This window comes from Canis lupus, chromosome 2 (genome assembly GCF_048164855.1).
Source record: "Canis lupus baileyi chromosome 2, mCanLup2.hap1, whole genome shotgun sequence".
Lineage (NCBI taxonomy): Eukaryota > Metazoa > Chordata > Mammalia > Carnivora > Canidae > Canis > Canis lupus.
In genome coordinates, this window is record NC_132839.1 from 3,077,994 (window position 1) to 3,097,134 (window position 19,141).

The 19,141-nt window shown below is 40.9% G+C and overlaps 1 protein-coding gene and 1 long non-coding RNA gene across 5 annotated transcripts in view; one reads left to right on the forward strand and one right to left on the reverse strand.

Annotated features, from left to right (window-relative positions):
* Positions 1-7,280, forward strand: part of TMEM232 (transmembrane protein 232) — a 248,986-nt gene extending 241,706 nt beyond the window's left edge. For 2 of the 4 annotated variants that reach the window (XR_012012608.1, XR_012012609.1), the window contains one exon: positions 5,826-6,389. The gene's annotated coding sequence lies outside the window, so the exon portion shown is untranslated. Of the gene's footprint in view, positions 1-5,825; positions 6,391-7,001 lie in introns of those variants that run through there. The other 2 variants (XR_012012605.1, XR_012012604.1) reach the window with 2 other exon arrangements.
* A 742-nt stretch (positions 7,281-8,022) lies between these two features.
* Positions 8,023-13,994, reverse strand: LOC140611426 (uncharacterized). Its single transcript, XR_012012631.1, has 3 exons — positions 13,907-13,994; positions 12,222-12,920; positions 8,023-8,235 (listed from the first exon to the last, which is right to left on the reverse strand). It is a non-coding gene; the product is annotated as an uncharacterized lncRNA (long non-coding RNA).
* Positions 13,995-19,141: the final 5,147 nt, after the last annotated feature.

Sequence of the window (19,141 nt, forward strand, 5' to 3'; positions counted from 1 at the left end):
TGGTCAGAGCCCACCCAAAGAGGTGCCACAAGCCTGGCAGGATGGAAGCAGCTCTAATAAAGACCAGTACTCCCAAAATGACTCTTTCCACAGAAAGAGGGGGTGGAAACTACAAAATCAGTCTGTGATCTCAGGAATGGGTTGTGGGCAGATATTGGGTCTGACTGCAGGTCCAACCCAACAAGAAAAGCTTCTCTAGGGCTAACAGAGGGAAAGCAGCCTGCACTTTGATACCAATCTCTGGTAAGCACATGGTCTGACTCAACTCAAGCCCAAAGCAGCCCCAGATTGGCCCACTAACAACAAAGGGCCCAAATCATGCTCACAACATGCAAAGAGAGCCAACACAGATGATTAGACTGAAGGCAAAAGTTGCTTAGCCACAATAGTAGAGTGTGTGAAACACACATAGGAGACACTTCCGATGTGCCAGGTTCAGTGAACAGGGGACATTGCATTGCAGGGCAATACAGGAACTTTTCTTCATAAACTACTATTTTCAAGAAGAGATGCAAATGATTTTCCTAACACAGAGTAAAAGACACAGAGACTGAACATGATAGAGGAATATGTCTCAAATAAAAGGATAGAATAAAATCATGGCAAAAGATTTAAACAAAACAGACATAAGCAACACACCTGATAGAGAATTTAAAGTAATGGCCATAAAGATACTCACTGGACTTAAAAGAAAGAGTGGAAGATCTCAGTGAGACCTTTGACAAAGACAGAAAATATTAAAAAGAACCATTCGGAGATGAAGAACTCAATAACTGAATTAAACATACATTATATGAAATAAACAAATAGTAGACTAGAGGAAGCAGAAGAATGAATCAGCAACCTGGAGGACAGAGTAATGGAAAGCAATCAAGCTGAACAGGAGAGAGAAAAAATAGTAATAACATACGAAAATAGACCTAGGGAACTGAGCAACATCAGCAAGAGTAATAACATATGCATTATAGGGATCCCAGAAGGAGAAGAGAGAGAAAAGCGAGCAGAAAATGTATTTGAAGAAATAATAGCTATAAATGTCCTGAATCTGGGGAAGGAAACAAAAATCTAGACACAGGAGGTAGAGATTTCCCCCAACAAAGTCAACTATGTGTCTGCACCAAGACACATAGTAATTAAAATGGTAAAAGGTAGTGATGAAGAGAAAAATTTAAAAGAAGTAAGAGAAAAGAAAACAGCTACATATGAGGGAAATCCCATTAGGCTATCAGCTGATTTTTTAACAGAAACTTTGTAGGCCAGAGAGGAGTGGCATGATATATTCACTGTGCTGAAAGGGAAAAATCTGTAGTCAAAAATACTCTATCCAGGAAGGCTCTCATTCAGAATAGAAGGGGAGATAAAGTTTCCCAGACACACAAAAGTTAAAGGAATTCATCACTACTCAGCCAGGCCTACAAGATATGTTAAAGGAAACTCTTTGAGTGGAAAGGAAAGAATATAAGAAGTAAGAAAAAGTAGGAAGCACTAAAGCAGTAAAATTAAGGGTATCCATAAAAACCAGTCAAGGGACTCACAAAATAAAAGGATGTAAAGTATGGCACCATATACCTAAAATGTGGGAGAAGAGGTAGTGGGACTAAGAAGGGGTTCAGACTTAAGCGACTATCCACTTAATACAAACTGCTCTATGCAGATGTTACATACCAACCTAATGCTACCCACAAATCACAAACCAGTAATAGATATGCAAAAAATAAAGAGAAAGGGATCCAACTATATAGCTAAAGAAACCCAACTTAACATGAAAGAAGAGAGCAAGGGAAGAAAAGAAAGAGAAAAAAAATAAAAACAACCATAAAACAAGTAACAATATGGCAACAATACATACCTATCAATAATTACTTTGAATGCAAATGGACTAAATGCTCCAATCAAATGACAAAGGGTGATGGAATGAATAAAAAAGCAAGACCCATCTATATGCTCTGCCTACAAGAGACTCATTTCAAACCTAAAGACACGTGCAGGTTGAGAGTGAGTAGATGATGGGACAGCCTTCAGCTCAGGATGTGAGCCTGGAGTCTGGGATCAAGTCCTGCAGCAGGCTCCCTGAATGGAGTCTGCTTCTCCCTCTGCCTCTGTGTGTCTGTGTGTGTCTCATGAATAAGTAAATAAAGTCTTTAGAGAAAAAAAAAAAGTGAGTGGATGGAGAAACATTTATCATGAAAATGGATACGAAAAGATAGCCAGGGTAGCAATATTTATATTGGACAAAACAGGTTTTAAAAGAAAGACTATAACAAGAGAAAAAGAAGGAAATTATATAATTATAAAGGGGACAATTAGCAACACAAGAAACAACAGGTGTTGGTGTCTATGTGAAGAGAAACGAACCCTCATACACTGTTGGTGGGAATGCAAACTGGTGCAGCCACTGTGGAAAACAGTATGGAATTCGTCTATCTACATACCAGGCACTTCATTTGGAGTTATGAATAGAAAAAAGGTGGGGGAAAGGCCTTGATACTTTTTGAAGAAAAATTTGGTAGAGGAGACAAGTATACATATAATTACAGTGCAGTGATATACCCAATATGAGGATGAATAGGATACAGAGGAAGGGCTATATGGAGGAGAAAGCTTGGTGCTATTTACCATATAAACTCTCTTTCAACTGTACCTCATTTTATGCACTCTCCGGCACAAGGAGGTTATGCTGTATGTCTAAACTGGAACTAAGACTCCAATCCAGAGAGACTCTTAAACATACTCTTAACCACTAAGTTAAGATGCCTTTAAATGCCAAATACTGGTCAGAGTTCAAGTGGTTCTTGATTAGCAAAATCTATTTTTACTAATAGTGCAAAAGAAATACCACAGCCCATATATTAGAAAATATGAATTCAATAAATGGAGTCTTAACTAAAAAAAAAAAAAGTATGGAGGGTCCTCAAAAAGTTAAAAATAGAACTACCTTATGATCCAGCAATTGTGCTACTGGGTATTAACCCAAAGAATTCAAAAATACTAATTCAAAAGGATATGTGCACCCCAATATAGCAGCATTATTTACAATAGCCAAATTATGGAAACAGCCCAAGTGTACATTGATTGATGAATGAATATACTTACATACATACACACACATATTGACATACAACAGAATATTAGCCATAAACAAGAATGAAATCTTATCATTTGCAACAACGTGGATAGAGCTGGAGAGTATTATGCTAAACTAAATAAGTTAATCAGAGAAAGACAAATACCATATGATTTCACTCATGTGTGGAGTTTAAGAAACAGAACAAATGAACAAAGGGGAAAAAAAGGATGGGGGGGCAACCAAGAAACAGATTCTTAACTATAGTGAACAAACTGATATTTAGCAGAGGGAATGGGTTAAATCAGTGATACGGATTAAGGAGAGCACTAGTGATGAGCACTGGGTATTCCATAGAAGGGCTGAATCACTATATTATATACCTGAAACTAATATTACACTGTATGTTAACAACTAGAATTTATTTATTTATTTATTTTTTTAACAACTAGAATTTAAATAAAAACTTAAAGAAATACATGGAGACAAATGAAAATGAAAATACAATGGTCCAAAATCTTTGGGATGCAGCAAAAGTGGTTTTAAGAAGGAAGTTTAGAGTAATACAGGTTTACCTCAAGAAGCATGAAAATTCCCAAAAAAAGCAACCTAGCCTTACATCTAAAGAAGCTAGAAAAAGAGCAAACAAAACCCAAAACCAGTAGAAGGAAGGGAATAATAAAGAATAAAGCAGAAATAAACAATGTAGAAACTGAAAAACAAAATAAAACAATAGAAAAGATCAATGAACCAGGAGCTGGTTATTTAAAAAAGAAATCAACAAAACTTGTAAACTTTTAGCCAAACTCATCAAAAAAAATTTTTTTAAAAAGGAGACGGAGGGAGGGGGAGAGGGAGAGGGAGAGAGAGAGAGAGAAACAGAATTAGAAATGAAAGAGGAGAAATGACAATTGACACCACAGAAATATAAAGGATGAGAGAATGTCATGAAAAATTATATGCCAACAAAGTCAACAATCTGAAAGAAATAAACTCCTAGAAATATATCACCTTGCAAAACTGAATGAAGAAGAAATAGAAAATGTGAACTGACTGATTACTAGCAATGAAATTGAACTAATAACCAAAATACTCCAAACAGGGGCGCCTGGGGGGCTCAGTCGGTTGAGCATCTGCCTGTGGCTCAAGTCATGACCCTGGGGTCCTGGGATGGAGCCTGGTGTCAGGCTCCTTGCTCAGTGGGAAGTCTGCTTCTCCTTCTCCCTCTGACCCCCCCCCACTCCCGCCTCCTGCTTGCTCTTCCTGTCTCTCACGCTCTCAAATAAATAAAATCTTAAAAAACCAAAAAAACCAAAAACTTCTCAAACTGTTTCAAAAAAATAAGAAAGGGAAATCTTCTAAATTCATTCTATGAGGCTAGCATCACACTGATACCAAAACCAAAGACAGTACAATAAAGGAGAAGTGCAGGCCAATATCTGATGAACCTAGACGCATACATTTTCAACGACAAAATATTAGCAAACTGAATCCACCAATACATTAAAAAAATCATTCACTATGATCATGTGGGATTTATTTCTGGGATGCAAGGTGGTTCAATATTCACAAATCAATCAGTGTGACACATCACATCAAGACAGAGGATAAAGTCCATATGATTGTGTCAACAGATGCAGAAAAAGTGTTTGCCAAAGTACAACATCCAACACAGTCGGTTTAGAGGGAACATATCTCAACATAATAAGAGCCATATATGAAAAATCCACAGCTAACATCATACTCAATGGTGAAAAGCTGAGGTCTCTTCCCTTAAACACAGTGAGGTTCATCTCACCCCTGTCAGTATGACTAAAAGAAAAACACAAGAAACAACAAGTGTTGGTGAGGATTTGGAAAAATGCAAACTGTTGGCGGGAATGCACACTGGTGTGTCATTGCAGAACACTGTAGAGGTTACTCAAAAGATCATAAATAAAATCATCACACGATCCAGTAATTCCACTACAGGGTATTTACCCAAAGAATACAAAAACACCAATTTGAAAGGATATACACCTCTATGTTTAGCGCAGCATTAGTCGGGATGTATATGCACAAACATGCACACACACAAACACACACACACACACACACAGGAATATTACTCCACCATAAAAAAGGATGAAATCTTGCCACTTGCAACAACATGGATGGACCTAGAGGGTAAAGTGCTAAGTAAGAGAAGTCAGAGAAAGACAAAAACCATATGATTTCACTCATATGTGGAATTTAAGAAATAAAACAAAGAAAAAGAAAAGAGACCAAAAATACAGATTCTTAACCAAAGAGAACAAACTGAGGGTTAGCAGAGGGGAGGAGGGTGAGGGGTAGATGAGCTGGGTGAAGGGAACTAGGAGTGCAGCCATCATGACGAACACCGAGCAATGTACAGAATTAAGTCATTATATTGTACATGAGAAATTAATATACACCGTATGTCAACGATACTAAACTTTAAAAGTAGTAAGATACGATTTCAAAAATACTTATTAAGCACAACATTTAAGCGAACAAAATGATTTTTCAAGTCAAACTTGTAAGCTAGCTTAAGCCAATCCCCAAGGGTTGCCTGATGGGATTTTTCAGGGCCCAGCCAATGAGGGAGGATAAGCAGAGGAAGGGAAAAAGAATCTGTTGCGGGGAGCTTGGCAGGACGTGCTAGGCCATGATTTATGCCTGGCCTGTAAGCGGTTTGGTCATCCAGCTATAGACACAGAAATAAATTAGAGAAACCTAAATATTCTTACTTGAATTGTAGGAAGCCTGTTCATCTCAGATCCTGGAGTGTCCTAAGCTGAAAGAAGAATGTTGCATTCACGTCAAGCTCCTTTTAGACTCTGCGTTTTACCTCGTGGGCTTCCTGGGAAAACGAATCACCGTTTTGCCGCTGAGCATCTTCAAACAAAGAAGGGAGTAAGGTTGACGTGGCTGTTCAGATCCGTTAGTGAAGCCGCGGCGGCTGTGGACAGGTGGTCTCCAGAACGCCCCAGCCTCATCCGTACCCAACAGCAGCCTCGGAGAGTGGGCGTCTTTCTACTGCGGCACGAGGCTCCCAGATACTGAGACAAAAAGTTGTTTTTGACACATGTTGCTTTTAGGAAAAAGACTGGAAGTAGGAGGTAAAATGACACATAAGCGTCTGCATCCTAATGATTATAGAGAAGAAAGAAAAAAACCTGACTTCACTTAGGGGCTAGATTAAAATCATCGAGGAATGGGGAATATAAATAATAGTGAAAGGGAATAGAAGGGAAGGGAGAAGAAATGTGTGGGAAATACCAGAAAGGGAGACAGAATATGAAGACTCCTAACTCTGGGAAACGAACTAGGGGTGGTGGAAGGGGAGGAGGGCGGGGGGTGGGGGTGACTGGGTGACGGACACTGAGGGGGGCACTTGACGGGATGCGCTCTGGGTGTTATTCTGTATGTTGGCAGACTGAACACCAATAAAAATAAATTTGTTATTAAAAAAATCATCGAGGAAACAAAAGAATCCAGCAGGAAATCAACGCGCATGATAAAACAGTGACCTCAAAAGATACGCCACTTGGGCCCAAATGTGTCTAAGGAAGTAGAAGATTTTGCTTATTCCTGACAATTTTTTTCCCCAATAAATGTCATCACACTATTTATTAGTTTTAAATAGTTCATTCCCTTGTAGTTCAGGCATCCTGCACACCATAACATAATTAATTTGGATTCTGGAAATATACTATGCAAAAATGGAAGAATTGGCAATTTGACTTCTCCTGGTCACTGAGGCACTGAGCAGGGTGTGTGTCTCCCCTGTTTTAATCTGGATTAATCCAGGCTTCTACGAAGGGGGCTCTCTGAGAGTAAATATGACTTCTTACTAATACAGAAAAATAATATGTTATTTATTTGCACACATAATGGTAATGTGGCCGGTCACATGTTCATGATCTCATTTTAGGTTCTAATTCTCATGTCGAAATGGCAGCTAAACCATGACATATGATTTCTGCTTTCACGTCTAAGAAAACCAAGATACATAGAAGGTAAATAATTAGTTCAAGATCGTACCTTTCATGAGTGTAACATCCGGAATATGCTTCTCAGCCTCTCCGGCTCCAAGCTGTGCATTTTCCCCTCCTCTGTCCCGACCTGAGGAAGAGTGAGAGCGGACGATGAGCGGGGACCTGTTCTCAATATGACGGTCAACATGCAACCTTCGTGACAGCACAGCGCCAAGGAAGGCAGGCCACGGGCCACATTAAAAAAATTCCTTTTGTAGAATGCATGCCAGGGACTCAGGGCCAAGGATTATTTTGTGTGTGTTCCTACGTCCACCCCACAAAGTACACAATTTAGTGGTCTTTTACCAAAGGCAATCTGATGAATGTGCGCTGATCAAACATCAGTGTCAGGAAATGTGGGGAGTCTGGGGAGAACAGACTAACCCTTGGATTGGGAGTGTGCTCAAAATTCAGCAGTGGCTTTAGAATATCTAGAGAGAAAGGTCCTGGGGATAGGCATGTGAGCAAGGAAGAAAAAAGAACAACTAGGGAATTTGTCTTGAATTGGCCACATATGTGAAAAGAATACTGTTTGTGTTTAATGTGTGTTATTTTGGAGTCACTTAGGGGCCAATGGGTATCACAGAGAGCTAGAATGCTTCAGAGCCCACATCCTACTCCAGTGACCTACAAGGAAGAACACTGGGGAGAATCGCAGGGTGTGAGGGGTGGGGAGGACAGGTGCAGGAGGACAGGTGGGGAGGACAGGTGCAGGTGGGGAGGACAGTGCAGGAGGACAGGTGGGGAGGACAGGTGTGGGGGACAGGGTGGGGGGACAGATGGGGAGGACACGTGCAGGTGGGGAGGACAGGTGCAGGAGTTTGCAAAGCCTCAGGGTACCGACGTGGCTGGGCGCTGAGTTGGGCACAGCCAGACTGCACACAGGGTCTGGACTTGCCTCCCGCTCTCACCTGGACCCTTCTCCTGCATTACAAGCCATGGACCATTTTCCATTCAGTGTTCTATCTCTAGAGATATTCATAGCAGAAAAAACAGGAAGAAGGTGCAGGTTGGCCCCAGTGTGTATCAAAGGGCACACTCTTCAGGTATCTGAACATACCCCATAACCTTCGGCCTCCTCGAAGGACTTTAGAGCATCCCACAGCCAGACAGGTTCAGACTGAGTTATTACTTAAAAGATGAAGAATGAACAAAAGTTTTAAAAAGTTGGCATATTTCAAATTCATTTTACTTGTTAAAAAAAAAAAATACTGGCCCCACAGGTACTCAAGTCAGTGGGGAGGACAGGTGCAGGGGTGGGGAGGACAGGCAGGGAGGACAGTGCAGGGTAACCTTGAGATGGCTTTCAGACTAGCAGGAACGAGTTCAGGTTGACTGTGGAAGAAGGATAAAGCGGGTACGGGGGAGCCAGGGGCCAGGCCTGCATGTGCCCCCCGGGGGCGGGGTAAGGGGGGCCGCAGCAAAGGGGCCATGGCTGGCTGGCGGTGAGAGACACCTCCGAGTGGGGTGCAAGGCCCTGAGCCCGACGGCCCCCGCCTGTGCGGAGCAGAGCAGTTGGGGTGGCACCGAGGTGAGGGAGCCAGCAAAGGGAACCCCGGCAAAGAGTGGGTCAGTGACGAGGGGCAGAGCAGGACCTGCGGGAAATCGTGGTTTCCGTGCTCGACACGGAGTCACAGCACAGGGGACTCGAACCCATTTCTTTCTCTTTTTATGCCTCATTTTCTTTACGAAATCTGTCCTCTTCCCCCACAAGCATTCTTTAAAAATTAATCAATGAAAAAATACCTTGGATTTTCTGTGGCCTCAGTGTCTCTCTAAGATTAAGTCTGTTTTCCGTAAGTTTAAAAGAAAAAAACAGAGATTTTATCAAAGTTTTGAAGCAGAGCTAACAGGAGGTCTCGGCCCGACGGCTCCCTGTCATCTGGTGCCACCGCTGCTCCTGTTACAGGAATGCGGCTTCGCACTTCCTCCAGGAAGCACCTGGACGCCTGCTGACGGCAGGATTACGGCCGGCCCAGAACACAGGCAACTGTCACCAAAAGCTCACTTCCTACAGTTGTCTGCCCTTTGTGCCGTGTAAGCTTTTTTTTTTTTTTTTTAATCTTTTCTGGATTCAGTGGTGTGTTGTTGAGGCTTCTTCCCGGCACACCCCAGAACCCCTAGGTTAAGCAGACTGGGGTGAACCAAAGGGTGCAGGTAGTCCACACGATCTTTGGAAGACTGAGGAAAAGGCTAGCCTCCACGCCCACACTGTGTTGGGGCCAGGGACGCTGCTGCGACTGCCACACCAGAGGTCACTACTGTAGCTGCCAATACTAGACCTCGTGGCTTCTGCTCTGATTTTTATTACTGGTTTGTTAATTTATAATGATTAGTCTCGGCGTTGTGTGGCTTATAGTCTTGCTAAACAACCACTGTAGTGACTGTAGTCATTGTCCATTGGAGAATTTCTATGAGGTGGGAAGAAATCTCGTATCTAGAGGTCTGGAGAGAGATTAAGAAATCATTTTGAATCTCTTAGCTTAATGGAACCGTGTGGATACACAGATCTGGCATTTTTAGCACATGGACAGGGTCTGTGGCCATCACATCCTATGTGCTCTACAAACTCACTTAGCACACGGCTCCCAAACAAACTCAATAAAAGTAACCGGTATGTGGCATGAAAGTCCATGGATTATGAAACGGCCTGTACAATCTGTCTGGGGCAAGAAGCAAGGGAGGCCGTAGGCTCTGTGGCACCAGCCATGGATCCTGCTAATACTCTCAAACCTGCAGCTGCCTTGGGCATCTCAGAACCGGTGAGCAACACCTTCACAGACCGCCTGGAGTCCATGACTCAGGGTCAGAAGCTATTGTCTTAGAAAGGTGTTAAAAGTCAACATGCCCTAAAAATGCCATAAAAAAATATTGAAACAAGGATTAAGAAGATCCTAAGAAAAAAGATTAACATTCTTTCCTTTTCAAGGGAGAACAAGGCCTATTTTTAGAATCAGTTATCGTTTACTACAGTGAAGTTCCTTTTTTGAGACAGAAAAGTCAAAAGAGTTCATAAAAATTCAGAAGAAAAAAGCAACTGTGTGAAACTTAATCCTGAAGATGTTGTTTCAGAGACACTTAACCTCAGTATCATTAAGCTAAAAGAACAATTAATGACCTGTTCCAGACAAAAGCACTGATAAAACTTTGGTTAAAATGAAATAGTCTAGGGGTACCTGGAAGCTCTGTCACATAAGCATCCAGCTCTTGGTTTCAGCTTGGGTCATGACCTTGTGGGTCACGAGACTGAGCCCTGCATTAGGCTCCACACTCACGGAGACTCTGCTTGAGATTCTCTCTTTCTCTCTCTCTTTCTCTCTCTCTCTCTCTCCTTCTGCCCCTCCCCCCACCGAATGAGTGCATGCTCTCTCTTTAAAATAAATAAATAAATATTTTAAATAATAAAATAGAGTCTATTTTTAACCAATCATAAATTTACAGAGAACTTCTTTAGGACTCGGAACACTCGGTCTATATCTTTAAGAAACTCTACTTCTAGATGGAAATAAGATTAACACGCATGGAACTACCAGCAAAAAAAAAAAGATGATGAATCCATTGTAGTTCATACAATGAGAGCCAGAGTGATTAGCAACAGGCAAAACTTGATATTACAAGACCTATTCAAGTTGTAAATTAGATTATAATTTATTGCACTCAGTATCTTAAAGACTAGCATTTTATGCTCTTCCCAAAGCAGAATCATTCAGAGATGACTTCTTGAATATTAAGGCATTGCCTTCATGGTAAAAATGACTTTCTAAGGTTGAAGAACAAGAGGTAGAAGAGAAAAGAATTCAATCACATATCATTCTCAAAATGACTGTCATCTTTATAATGACAGCATCAATTTCTAGAAACATCAAATGTGTTCTTCAAGCAGGGCCTTTGATCCCAACTATCTCTTGTTACCCCTCCATAACTCTCTATCTGATACACTGGCATCATAGAGATATTTTATATGTCTGAACAACGATACATGGTTCTTGTTCAAAGGTATAAAAGAGGAATGCAGTAGGAATATGGTTGCTTTAATAGCTTCTAGAAATCACTCACATTCCTTGGCTCATGATCCTACATCCCTCCCACCTCTCCTTCTATTACTGTATCTCTATTTTTCTAATGCTGACCTTCTGCTTTCTTCTCATAAGAATCCTTGCGATTACACTGATAACCCAGGATAGTCTCCCCACCTCAAGGGCCTTAATTTAATTACATCTGCCAATTTCTTTTGCCATATAAGGTAAGATACTCATGGGCTCCTGGGATTAAATAGACATTTTAAGGTGGGGCTTTATTCAGTTTACCACAATGAGCACCACTAACCATTTATGACCTCTTACTGAAGTTTGTTTCACACATTAGCAACCATTCTGACTTCAATTTTTCTTTGTGAATGTAAGATTGTGTACCCATTTTTTTTCCTTTGTAAGTGACTATGTAATGGCAGCATTTTCTAGGATATACACAGGTGACAGCCATCATATCCTTGCAACAATGGGATAATAAAAATGGGAGAGGTGACAATGTTGGCTAAAGCTTGGGAATAGGGTAACTTGAAAATGGCTTATTAATTAAATGGTGTTTAATTAATAAAATGCTTGGAGATAATTTTTGAATTTCATTTACTAGACTGCACCTGTCCCTCTTTCTATGAATCATTAAGAGGTGACAGTCCATAGGAATACACAGCCTCTCTTACGGTGAACTGTGTTCATCTGAGGTGACGATTTACTGAGAGAAGAAAAGATTATCAATAATGGTTTTATATTTTTAAAACAATAATTTCCCCTTAGTCCAGACAGAAGCAACATGCTGTGCAAAATTACACATCATGCAGCAACAGCTGAGAAGTCAACATATATCGCTATCAATGCTGCCTCTATAAAAGCCCCCCAAATTACCATATCTAACAATAATTTCTACTTTAATAGAGAGAAAAGGGGACACAGGAAGAAACCAACTTATTCTTACAAATGGTTGGTTTAACACATAGTGAACAAATTGATGTGTAAATTGGCTTTGATGAATGCTTGTGTTAAATGTGGTTATTTATTATGAGTTCCATTACATAAATTGGTTGCAAAATTATAACAAATGTTCTTTATTAATCTTACCTTCTCTGTGGCTAGAGAATGACTCAAGGCAATTATCTTTCATGGACCTCAGCATCATTAGTGCTGATGTGCTGAGGAGGGCAGACAAGTTCTAATAATACACAGAAAAGAGAAACATGCCTTTTCTTTGCTTCTTACATGGAGAGATGTTATTTCTCAATACAGTTTCCTTCATCTCCAATTAAATCCTTCAAGTTGTTAGCTTCTGGTATTTTTGCAGTAACAGCAGCTGTAGGTGTAAGAAATATCTTCCATATTATGTTCTTTATGGTGTGACATTTGAAATTTAAACAGATGGCATAGATTCTGGTCTTAAGGAATTTAGAGTTTGCCTAAGATGGCACAGGTGCTCTCAGGCCACATTTGGCTACTTGGTAGGAGCTTCAAGCATTTGCTCTATGGTCCAGTGACAGATTGCAGAACTGTCTTACTGTTTTCCTCTTCAGCATGGGATATAAATAACTTGAAGATAGTATTTTTCTGGGAAAGGAAAGAAAGCATTTCTTCCAAGAACATTTTTACAGCCTGACACTCCACCAGAATCAAAGAGTTAAAGAGTTATCCCAGTAGATGACCCAGAGCTACCTTTTAGTTACAAGGAACCATTTTTTTTTTCTGGTATGAGTTTTTCAGTTCCTTGCTTCTCATCTTCCTCTTCCGTATAAGACTGTTGTTGCCTTTTCAGCTCACCTTACATCCCTAAGAGGGGGAAAAAAACCAAAAGGAAAGAAAAAGAATTCATTCTGTTAATTATGTATCTCTAACTGAAGATTGAGGGTGGAGTTAAATGGTGCAGGTGGGAAGGTGCTTATAAATCATGATTACATAAAATAACAAAAATATCAGTGCAAATTTGTCATCTGGAGAAGTCACAGTCAGATGGTATGCCTGTGTTTTTCATTAATGAATATTTATCCAGCACCAGTGATGTGTGAGCTCCTTAGCTAGGTGCTGGGTGCTCAAGGTTGGGGGCAGGAGGGAGGCAAGAGAGCAAGTCTACTGCTTCAGAAATGCTCACCAGAAAACTGGTACTTGAACATTGTCTCCTTTTGATGCCAATTGTTAATTGCTGATATGAATGCTTATAAAATAAGTTAGAATTAGCAGTAAAAGGATATCCAGCAAATTAAACAGGAAAGATGTTATTTATTTTTTCTCTTGCTGAGGTGAATATCTGCATAGGTAAAGTGCTGTATGAGGCTCCTTTTGTCTTGCTATACTACCAGGTATGGCCTCTTTTCCTAAATTCACTTCGTGGTGCAAGATAGTCACAGTTTCAGATCTCATGTCTGCATTTGAGTCAGCAGAACAAGGAAAAGCAAGGAGAAGTGCATGCTCCCTCCTTTAAGATTATTTGCTGGAAGTTGCGCAACTTCCATGTACATAGAATTGGCCAGATCTAGGCATAAGAGAGGCCAGGAAACAGTCTTGATTCCAACTGGTCACATGCCCAGCTAAATATTGTGTGTTCTGGGACTTTCAGTTTCTGCTCAGGATGTAGAACGCTGTAAGGAGCATTGCTTTTGCACTTACAACAATAACAACAGCAGGAGCAGCAAAAACACCACACAATTTGAAAATTCATAACTTTTCTTGAACTCAGCAGAGAAGTGATGATTACCAACTAATGTGAAATCTAAGGAAAACACATCTAACAAGAGTTAAAGATGTGAGTACTTGCTTACCTGGGATAGATGTTATCTGCCACAAGAATTCAACTTAATTCTTTTGTGGATTGCTAAAGGCCAACTGTAGTCTGGCAAAGGTACAGAGAGCCCCTGGATGATACAAGCACAAGAAGAACTTGCATTCATCACAGGATTTTCTGCAAAGGACCTGGTATAATCACACAAGAGGACTAAAAGTATGCCCCTTATGATGGACATAGGGTACTGGGAAGCACAGGTCATTCTCCCCTATATATTCTATGAAAGAAAGGGCTTAAGCTATTAGAGGGAGAGAGAGAAAACCTGATGCCCTGAGGCACTGATGAAAGCCCACTGTTGCTAGGAGAAGAAAATAAAACAAAACCTTATACACTTGAAAGAGGTATGAAAACACCTGCTGGGACCAGACCTGCAGTTGAGAGTTGGAGAAGATAATGGAGAAAGACATACCCCCAAGATTCAGAAACACAGTGTCTGCCTAGGACACTTAAACAAAACAACAGTGGTCTACTGCTTGAAGAGGGGCGAGAGCATGCAGAGAGACACTCTTGCAGGTAGAGTGCAAAGGGAAGACCCAAAATTGAGGATGGAGCAGGTCATGAACAAAAACCATCTGGAGAGCCAGTCCACATGTTAAATAGAAAGTAGTTCCGAGGGACGCCTGGGTGTCTCAGTGGTTGAGCATCTGCCTTTGTCTCAGGTTGTGACCCTGGGGTCCCAGGATTGAGTCCCCCATCGGGCTCCCCACAGGGTGCCTGCTTCTCCCTCTGCCTCGGTCTCTTCCTCTCTCTGTGCCTCTCATGAATAAATAAACAATAAAAATATTTTAAAACGGGAAAAGAAAGTAGTCCTGAATGATTTGAAGCCTGTGTTGCACTGAGAATAATCCTAGTGACAACGCCAAAATCCATTTAAACTCATAACAATAATGACCCAACCACTCCCACCATACACACACCTACACACACAGACAGACACAGACAAAACAAAGCCTAGCAACGGGAGAGCTGTGTCCATTTCCAGGCATCAGAAATTCTTACCTCAGGCTCTTCTGTCCTACACAAGATGGCCAGCTTCATCTTTAGCAAAAAACTATGAGGCATGTAAAGCAAATAAAGCAACCTCTGTCAAGAAACAAAGCAATCAAAGAACCAGACTCAGATATGATGCTGATGTTAGAAATACCTATTAGAGAATTTAAAATAAATATCACCAAAATGGCAAAAGCTCTAGAGGAAAAGATGAACAACGTGATGGATCAAATACATAATTCAGCAGAGAGAGAAAAATATAAGAAATACACATAAATTCTAGATATGAAAAGCAGAGTAACAAAGAATGCATTCAATGAGCTTATCAGAGACAATATAGCTGAGTAGAAAAAACAGTGAACTTGAAGATGAGTCAGAATAAATGGCTTAATCTAAAACACAAGGAAAAGGAAAGAGAGCGAGAGAACACAGAACACAGGAAATATTTGAAGATGTATTTGTTGAAGAATTTCCAAAATGAATGACACACACAAAATGACAGATCCAAGAGTTCAGATGAGAGAATACCAAGCGGAATAAATACAAAAACAAACTAACAAATAAACAAGCAGGCAAACAAACCAAGGCACCTCGGATATTATATTCAAAATGCTGAAAATCAAAGACAATGAAAAAAATCTTGAAGGTGACAAGAACTAAAGAATATATTACATATAGGGGGAAAATATGTATGAGAATTATAGGTTTCTCATGAGAAAATATTCAAACAGGAAGGAAATGAAGTTACATTTTTTAAGCGACGAAAGTAAAAAAATCTTATCAACTCAGAATTCAATATTTAGTTAAAACCTCTTTTTCAAAAGCAAAACAATAAAGATTCCTGAAGCAAAAAAAATGAACAAATTAATGGCATGAAGATTGACACTTGAAAGTAGAAGGAATAGGCTACCCAAAAGAACTGAGGTCTCTACAAACAAATGAAATGGACTTGATATACATTAAAATGTAGTTAAAGATCATTTTGTCTTTTTTTTTTTTTTTTTTTTTTTTTTTTAGATTTTGTATTTATTCATAGAGACAGAGAGAGAGAGAGGCAGAGACACAGGCAGAGGGAGAGCAGGCATCATACAGAAAGCCCCATGCGGGACTCGATCCAGGGTCTCCAGGATCACACCCTGGGCTGCAGGCGGCGCTAAACCGCTGTGCCACCGGGGCTGCCCTTGTATTATTTTTTAATTGGTCAAAAAAGAGAAACAACTGTCTAAAGCAAACATAATAACAAAGTATTGGGTGTTTATAGCATATATAAAAGTAAAATACATGACAAAATAGCAGATAAAATGAAAGGAAGGAATTGGGAATATACTGTAAGGATGTTTCACTATCGGGAAGTGGGTGATAAATTATCTGATGTATGTTATAAATTCTAGGGCAACCGCTAAAATATTAAAAAGAGGTATAAACAATAAGCAGATAGTGGTGATAAAATGGAATAACAATTTTTTTTAAAAAGGCAGAAAAAGAGAAAAGAACACAAAGAACAGATGGAACAAATAGGAAACAGCTAGATAGATGATAGTCTTTAATCCACATATAATAATACATTAAAGGTAAACTGTATAAAGACATCAACTAAAAGATAAAAAATGTTACATCAGATTTAAAAAGCAAGTTCTAATTATACACTATCTATGGTAAATCCTTTTTAGTTATAAAAACATAGACTGGTTAAAAGTAAAATTTAAAAAAGGAAAAAAGATGTTCCATGTAAATACTAATCAAAAGAAAGCTGGAGTAGGTATATTAATCTCAGCAGTATTGATAATAGCAGCAGAAAGCAGTAATACTCAGAATAAAGAGGTATATTACATGGTGATAAAGGCGTCCATTCTTCAAGAATAGGATATTTACGTACCTGATAGCAAAGCTACAAAATAATGAGGCAAAATGTGATGAAACTGAAAGGCAAAAAAGACAAATCCAGAATTATATGTGAATACTTCAACACTTCTCTTTCAGCAGTTGATAGAACAAGGAGACAGAAAATCAGTGAAAATGTAAAAGATCTGAAGAATGCTGTCAACAAACTTCACCTGGCATTTCTAGAACATTCTACTCAATTATAACAGAATATATATTCTCCTCAGTGCATGTGGAACGTTCCTCAAAATGGGCCATATTCTGCATCATAAAAAAACCCCCAACAAACTCAAAGAAGTGAAATAAATTGTTCAAGGTATGTTCTCAGACCTTCAAAGAACTAACTGGAAACCAGTAAGAGAAACCTATCTGGGAAATCACAAGATAAATGGAAATTCAACAACTCACTTCTAAACGTGAGATAGTCCATTGTTATTGATAGAGGGAAAATGAGATATTGAGGGACAACAAGCAATCTCTTCCAGGTACAGACATGCAAGTACATTGACTGTGGTTGACAAAGTGACCCCACGTTAAGCCATTGGGACAAAAGATTTTAACACAGTTCTTATAAACTGAATGTTCTGTCCTCCAAAATTCGTATGTTGAAGCCACCGGATTTGGAGGTTGGCCCTTTGGGAGGTAATTAGGTTTAGATGAGGTCATGAGTGTGGGGCCCCCAGGATGGGATTCATGTCTTTATATAAAGAGAGAGAGAGAGAGAGAGAGACCCTAGAGCAAACCCCATCCCTCTTCTCTTTCTTTCTCTATTATGTGAGGACACAGTGAGAGGACACCTGTCTGCAAGCAGGAAGTGGGCCATCACCAGGACCCTCAGCCGGAGTCTTGATCTTGGATTTATCAACCTCCAGGAGTATGAGAGACAAATGTCCCTTACAGAAGCCACCCAGTCCACGGTATTGCTCTAGCAGCCTGAAATGCGAAGACAGCAGTTCACATTCCTGAGTCGGGGGGAGTCACCTCCCCAATTTCATTCAATCCACCAATCGTATTTCTTTTTACCAAGACGCTGAACTTCCCAACCTTTCTTGTGCCTTCTGCTCAACCGACTCATTTTGCCAAGATTCTGTTTCCCTCATCTACGTATCCATCTACCCCTCTCCCGCCCCTTCGTGCTGCCTTAGTGCTCTTTGGGGAGGCGAGGGGGTAAGGGGCTAGGGGAACAAATGAAGCAATAGGCTGCCACCCAACTCAACGGTACCAGCTGGAGAATGCTGCAGCCACCTCTCAGGAATTCCTCTTCTGACAAAGGAACCCTAAAGACTGAGCAGGAGAGCAGCCAAGGCAATGTGAGCCCTTCCCGGTTCCCTCCCTGCTGGGCGAGTGATGCGTGTGCCACCGGGAGCCTATGTGGCAGGCACGGGGCTGCACACAGGCCTCAGTGTACCCTTAGGCATGCGACCTCTGCATGCTTCTTTCATCCACCACAAGCCCTTCTCCACCTAGTTTACTCCTCTTCACCCCCCAAACTCCTGCAAACCCCCCGCAGTAACTCCTATCCTTTTGTGACTACAGGGCAGCGCCGTCTGTACGCTTTGATCTTGACTTAATCCCTCAATAAGCAATATAATATCACAATAAATCCCCACGTGAATAATCCCTAAATTTACGTAACATCTTGATGATCAACACACGTTCTTCTGAAAAAAACAATCTCACTAGAATTAGATTAGTAGAATTAATCAATAGATCATATATTTTATCGAGAAACTATCATATTTGCGATATCCCTTCAATATGCTTGAGCATATTTATTTATTCCTTTATTTGGAAGGAGAGGTTATAATTACATTCTATAATTCCCCTATGATTATCTTGCTGCATGAAGAGTCCTACGTCACACAAGAGCTCGGCCAGATATTTGGCCAAAAAAGACGTCCTGTCTGCCCTGCGGTGAGGCCGGCGTGGAGCACGGGCCCTAGTGTGCCGACCCGCACGCTTCGCAGAGTGGCCCGTCACTGGGGCTCTTGGCGACGATGGGTCCCGATCGGCCCAGGGTCGCGGCTCAGCCCCAAGTCAGGTCCCCCACATGGGAAAATCGGAACTGAGGCTGACGTATCGTGTGCTGGGAGTCCTTCTTGCACCCCCTTTCCACCCCAAAGTGTCTCGTTCCAGGCCTCAAGGGGAATCCTGAAGTGGACGGGACCCCGCGGTTAGCAGCGAGCAGTGGCGGGGTGGGCGGACCTGCTGGGCTAGCAGCACCCACAGCACCCGCTCACCTGCAGCTTGCCTGTCGGCCTCGGGGCGCTGGCTTCGCTTCAGTGTGGACTGATGCTGGATTTTCACGCCCGCTGCACTTCGTTTCAGAATTGAATGCATT